The following is a 6,162-nucleotide window of genomic DNA, read 5'->3' on the forward strand; positions in this document are numbered from 1 at the left end:
CATGAATGCAAACACACCTGAACGCGAACACACCTGAACGCGAACACACCTGAAAGCGAACACACCTGAACGCGTACACACCTGAACGCGAACACACCTGAACGTGAACACACCTGAAAGCGAACACACCTGAACGCGTACACACCTGAACATGAACACACCTGAACGCAAACACGGGACAAGTTCAAGTTCTTCAAGTTCAAGTTCAAGTTCAAGTCTTTATTTTGCCAGAACGACCCACATCGCCTGGAATTCATTTTGGTGAATTGGCTCACACAAGACAGTACAACATAACATATACAATAAAAACATGAAATCTAAACAGAAAACAAATACTTAGATTACTGCTAATAAATAATAATAAAACTAATCAGACAAAGTGCTAGTGCATTTAGTGACCCTAAGAAGAAGAAGGGCATAGCTTTGTCTGTATAAGTAAAGTAGATAGAGATTGTTGTTGTGAGTTGAGAGCCCTCACAGCCTGCGGGTAAGTGCTATTAGAAAAACGGGTGGTTCTAGATCTTATGCTTCCCAACCTTCTGCCTGATGGTAGAGGAATGAAAAGGGAATTAGCAGGGTGTGATGAATCCTTAAGTATTTTCAGACCAGTTTTGAGTAGACGGTTGTTATAAATGTCACAGATCTTAGGGAGGTCCAACCCAATTATTCTTGACGCAGTGCTAACTACCCTGTTCAATGCAGACTTATCCTCCGCCGAGCAGCTACCCCACCATACAGTGATGGAGAAAGTAAGAATGCTCTCTATCACACCCCTGTAAAAGTGGAGCATTCCAGCCTTGGACACTTTAAATTTCCTTAGTTGTCTCAAAAAGAAAAGTCGCTGCTGAGCTTTTTTAACAATCTGGCTGACATTGAGGTTCCATTTAAGACTAGAGGAAATAATGGTCCCAAGGAACCTGAAACTTTCCACCCACTCTACAGTTTTGTCCTTGATGGCCAGAGGTTGAAGCGACTTAATATTTTTGCTCCTAAAATCAATGACCATCTCCTTGGTTTTGGAGATGTTAAGGGACAAGTTGTTAATTGTGCACCACTCAGCCAGCAAGGATACTTCTGTTCTGTAGGCTGATTCATCATCATCAGTAATGAGGCCTACCACAGTGGTATCGTCTGCAAATTTAAAAATTTTGACTGAGTCATGATGAGAAAAACAGTCATTAGTATAAAATGAGTATAAAAGGGGAGACAGAACACACCCCTGGGGGGCGCCAATGCTGGTGGACATTGAATTTGACAAAAGGTTATTAACCCTAACCACTTGAGATCTATCAGTTAAAAAGTCAAGAATCCACTTACATATGGACTCCTTAACCCCCAACCCCAGGAGTTTGTCACACAATCTCTTTGGTATAATATTATTAAAAGCAGAACTAAAATCAATAAATAAAACCCGAGCATATGTAGCTGGCCCCTCCAAATGTTGAAAAATATTATGGGTACAAAGAGAAACTGCATCTTCAACAGACCTGTTCTCCCTATATGCAAATTGGTGAGGATCAAGTGACGTAGTTGAAAGATGATTAGCCACTAATCGCTCAAAAACTTTCATGATAACAGAGGTTAGGGCCACTGGTCTGTAGTCATTCAAACAACTCACATTCGACTTCTTGGGCACAGGAATAATTACAGCTGATTTAAAACATGCTGGGACTTTACATACTCTAAGGGACCAATTAAAAATGTCAGTGAAGACATACGAACACACCTGAACACGAACACACCTGAACGCAAACACATCTGAACGCGAACACACCTGAACGTGAACACACATGAATGCAAACACACCTGAACGTGAACACACCTGAAAGCGAACACACCTGAAAGCGAACACACGTGAACACACCTTGAACGCGAACACACCTGAAAGCGAACACACCTGAACGTGAACACACATGAATGCAAACACACCTGAACGCGAACACACCTGAACGTGAACACACCTGAACATGAACACACCTGAAAGCGAACACACCTGAACGTGAACACCCCTGACTGTGAACACACCTGAACGTGAACACACCTGAGCGTGAACACACCTGAAAGCGAACACACCTGAACGTGAACACACATGAATGCAAACACACCTGAACGCGAACACACCTGAACGTGAACACACCTTGAACGCGAACACACCTGAACGTGAACACACCTAAAAGCTAACACACCTGAACGTGAACACACATGAACGCAAACACACCTGAACGCGAACACACCTGAACATGAACACACCTGAAAGCGAACACACCTGAACGTGAACACACATGAATGCAAACACACCTGAACGCGAACACACCTGAACGTGAACACACCTGAACGTGAACACACCTGAAAGCGAACACACCTGAACGTGAACACCCCTGACTGTGAACACACCTGAACGTGAACACACCTGAGCGTGAACACACCTGAAAGCGAACACACCTGAACGTGAACACACATGAATGCAAACACACCTGAACGCGAACACACCTGAACGTGAACACACCTTGAACGCGAACACACCTGAACGTGAACACACCTAAAAGCTAACACACCTGAACGTGAACACACATGAACGCAAACACACCTGAACGCGAACACACCTGAACGTGAACACACCTGAAAGCGAACACACCTGAACGCGAACACACCTGAACGTGAACACACCTGAAAGCGAACACACCTGAACGCGAACACACCTAAACGCGAACACACCTGAACGCGAACACACCTGAACGCGAACACATCTGAACGCGAACACACCTGAACACGAACACACCTGAACACAAACACACCTGAACGCGAACACACCTGAACGCGAACACATCTGAACGCGAACACACCTGAACACGAACACACCTGAACGCGAACACATCTGAACGCGAACACACCTGAACACGAACACACCTGAACACAAACACACCTGAACGTGAACACACCTGAACGTGAACACACATGAAAGCGAACACACCTGAACGTGAAAACACCTGACTGTGAACACACCTGAACATGAACACACCTGAACGTGAACACACCTGACTGTGAACACACCTTGAACGCGAACACACCTGAACGTGAACACACCTGAAAGCGAACACACCTGAACGTGAACACACATGAATGCAAACACACCTGAACGCGAACACACCTGAACGTGAACACACCTTGAACGCGAACACACCTGAACGTGAACACACCTAAAAGCTAACACACCTGAACGTGAACACACCTGAAAGCGAACACACCTGAACGCGAACACACCTGAACGTGAACACACCTAAAAGCTAACACACCTGAACGTGAACACACATGAATGCAAACACACCTGAACGCGAACACACCTGAACGTGAACACACATGAATGCAAACACACCTGAACGCGAACACACCTGAACGTGAACACACCTTGAACGCGAACACACCTGAAAGCGAACACACCTGAACGCGAACACACCTGAACGTGAACACACCTGAAAGCGAACACACCTGAACGCGAACACACCTGAACGCGAACACACCTGAACGCGAACACACCTAAACGCGAACACACCTGAACGCGAACACACCTGAACGCGAACACATCTGAACGCGAACACACCTGAACGCGAACACACCTGAACGTGCAGAAGCTCTGAAATGAAAGTGGGTCTCCAGAAGCAGGTTTGATGAGCTGTGGATCCTGATTAAAGATGGTTGCATGTCTTAGCTCATGGGGCACATGACAAACTGAAGGAGCCGTCACAATTGCATCTGACATCGTGGGAACATTTGATTGTTTGGCTGCCTGATATGAACGAGTTTGCCCAGTAAACTTGGACTAACCAGAGGCCATTTCACAGCCTTTCCCTTGACTTCAGCTAGGCTTTCGGCACAGTCAACCACCTCAATCTTAGAGCATTCCTCTCATGTGCCACCAGGTGCTGGGTTTCAGGAGACTCAGAACAGATTTGACATTATCAATTGATTAATGGAAGAAATATTTGATAGAGCCATTTGATATTTAACAACCAAGCACCACACTGTAAAATATGGAAGCTTGTTTCCGTCAAAAATGCGATTCGCAATTACAGGAGATAAAGTCAGAGTTGCGGAGAGGTGGACCGTAACGAAGTGCATTTACTTGAGTACTGCACTTAAGTACACCTTTTTGAGTATAACTTCACTATATTTGTAAGACAAATATCATACTTTTCACTCCTACATCACTCTTGTAGGGTCACGTAAAGTTCAGTGATTTCCCAGTTTTTTTTTAACACTGATCCGTTGATGGCAAAATGGAAGAAAACGCGGTTCCTTGGTCATAATTAGAAAGTATGTTTCAGATTAAAGATTTGTTTTGTTTTAAATATTTGCTTTGTTTTTTGCCCAAAATGAACTATATCACAGCCTTCAAAAATTTGCCGTCTAATCTGCGGAAGCATTTTGAGGCATGCAAACTTTTAATTTCTGGTGAAAGGTTGAAATGGAAATTGTCTGTGCTTTTAGAGCTAAAGTTTCAGTATGAAGCAGTGATCATTTCATTGACGAATAATTTTCGTTATAATTTTCATCAACAGCATCCTTTCATTGACGAAAACAAGACGAGACAACTAAATAAAAACCAGTTTTGAATGACAAAAACTATGACAAATTTGTATTGACATTTTCATCAATTAATAAAAACGAGATGAAAATGTCCTTGCACACTGAGTCAGAAATTCGCGCCCGAAATTTTCGCACGTTAAAAAATAAAGCATCACGTTATGTCAATCATGCTTACACACTGCCTCCGAAACTTTCGTCCGTCATAAAAAAATTCGGATCGGGTTTGATTTTCTGCGTTCTTCACATCCGTAACAAGCATTTGAATGGTGTTTTGACAATTCAGAGCCACCGAATCACGAATACCGACAAAACGCATACGAAAATTTCATACTCAGTGTGCAAAGATCTTTAGGGAGGGACTATTTGGGACGAGATCCAGTCAGAACTGATGCCCTGCAATGTAAATGCCTGGGCGAAAGAGAAGAGCAGACTGAAAAAGCGCAACGACACAAAAGAGAGCTCTACTCAGTCCGGTTTTGTGTGCGCACGCAGAAAGCCGCCTCTCAGACGCCAGCGCACGAGTACTGAATTGGCAAGTATTCACGTAAACACAGTCGAGCATGTCTTAAGTGAACGAAAACAGTTGGGAGAATATCGGATGTGTATCTGTACTGGATCCGTGCATTCGGTCTTAAAGTGACAGCAGCCTAATAACTCATAAGTCCATCATTAATGTAATCAGACAACAAAAGAAGAAGAGAAAACCACTCTATGTTCTTGACTCAATAACTTTAATAGCTTTCATAAGGGTTAATCAATATTTAATTTATACAAATAAATGTCTGCTTGAAAGAATGAAGAATGTTGTATGCAAGTTGTTAAAAGAAGGCCATGTTCTTGTTTCTTTATGAGAAGTGCCGGTTTATTTCATTTTTAAGATAAATAAAGACATGTTATATGTCACAGCAGTTAAATCTGTCTGTTCAAACCTTAATATCATTCATATTAGCATGTTTTCTCCAGAAGTAGACTATATAAAGAGTTTTGAAATTTTAACTAAACCCATTAGATTTTAGTCGACTAAATCTGCTGTATATTTAGTCTAAAATTTGAAGTACTAGACTGAAACTAAAACAATTCAGATGACTAAAATTGAATAAAAATTTGCTGTCAAAATTAACACTAGCATGGTCGGTCAAATAAATTTTTTTTTTACAGATTTGCCCGCCAAGTTTCCATAGCCTTGTGGATACACCGCTAACACATCGGTAAGGTTCAACAACAATGACGTTAGTTAGCATGCAAAAACGTAGTTGGGCTAATAACGTTAAATGAAGTCCTTTCAGAAATGAGTTTTAGCATAATCTTATGTTTTAGCATAATTTCTTTTCTAGTATGTTTTCAGCTTTGGAAAGAGCTTTGTAACTTCTAAACAAGTATTTAGAAGAGGTCAAGATAGTCGTGTGTTAGCATGGAGCACCATAATGGCACAGCCTGCATTCATAAATGCAACAATTATAAAACAATGCGTTGACAGGCAAAAAATAAATATACTTTTGATGCATAAACACTTTTAAAAGCAAGTACTTCTGTACTTTTACTTAAGTAAAAATCTGTCTTTACAACGTTCACTTGTAA

The sequence above is a fragment of the Scardinius erythrophthalmus genome (genome assembly GCF_964197995.2).
Source record: "Scardinius erythrophthalmus genome assembly, chromosome: 15".
NCBI classification, from domain to species: domain Eukaryota; kingdom Metazoa; phylum Chordata; class Actinopteri; order Cypriniformes; family Leuciscidae; genus Scardinius; species Scardinius erythrophthalmus.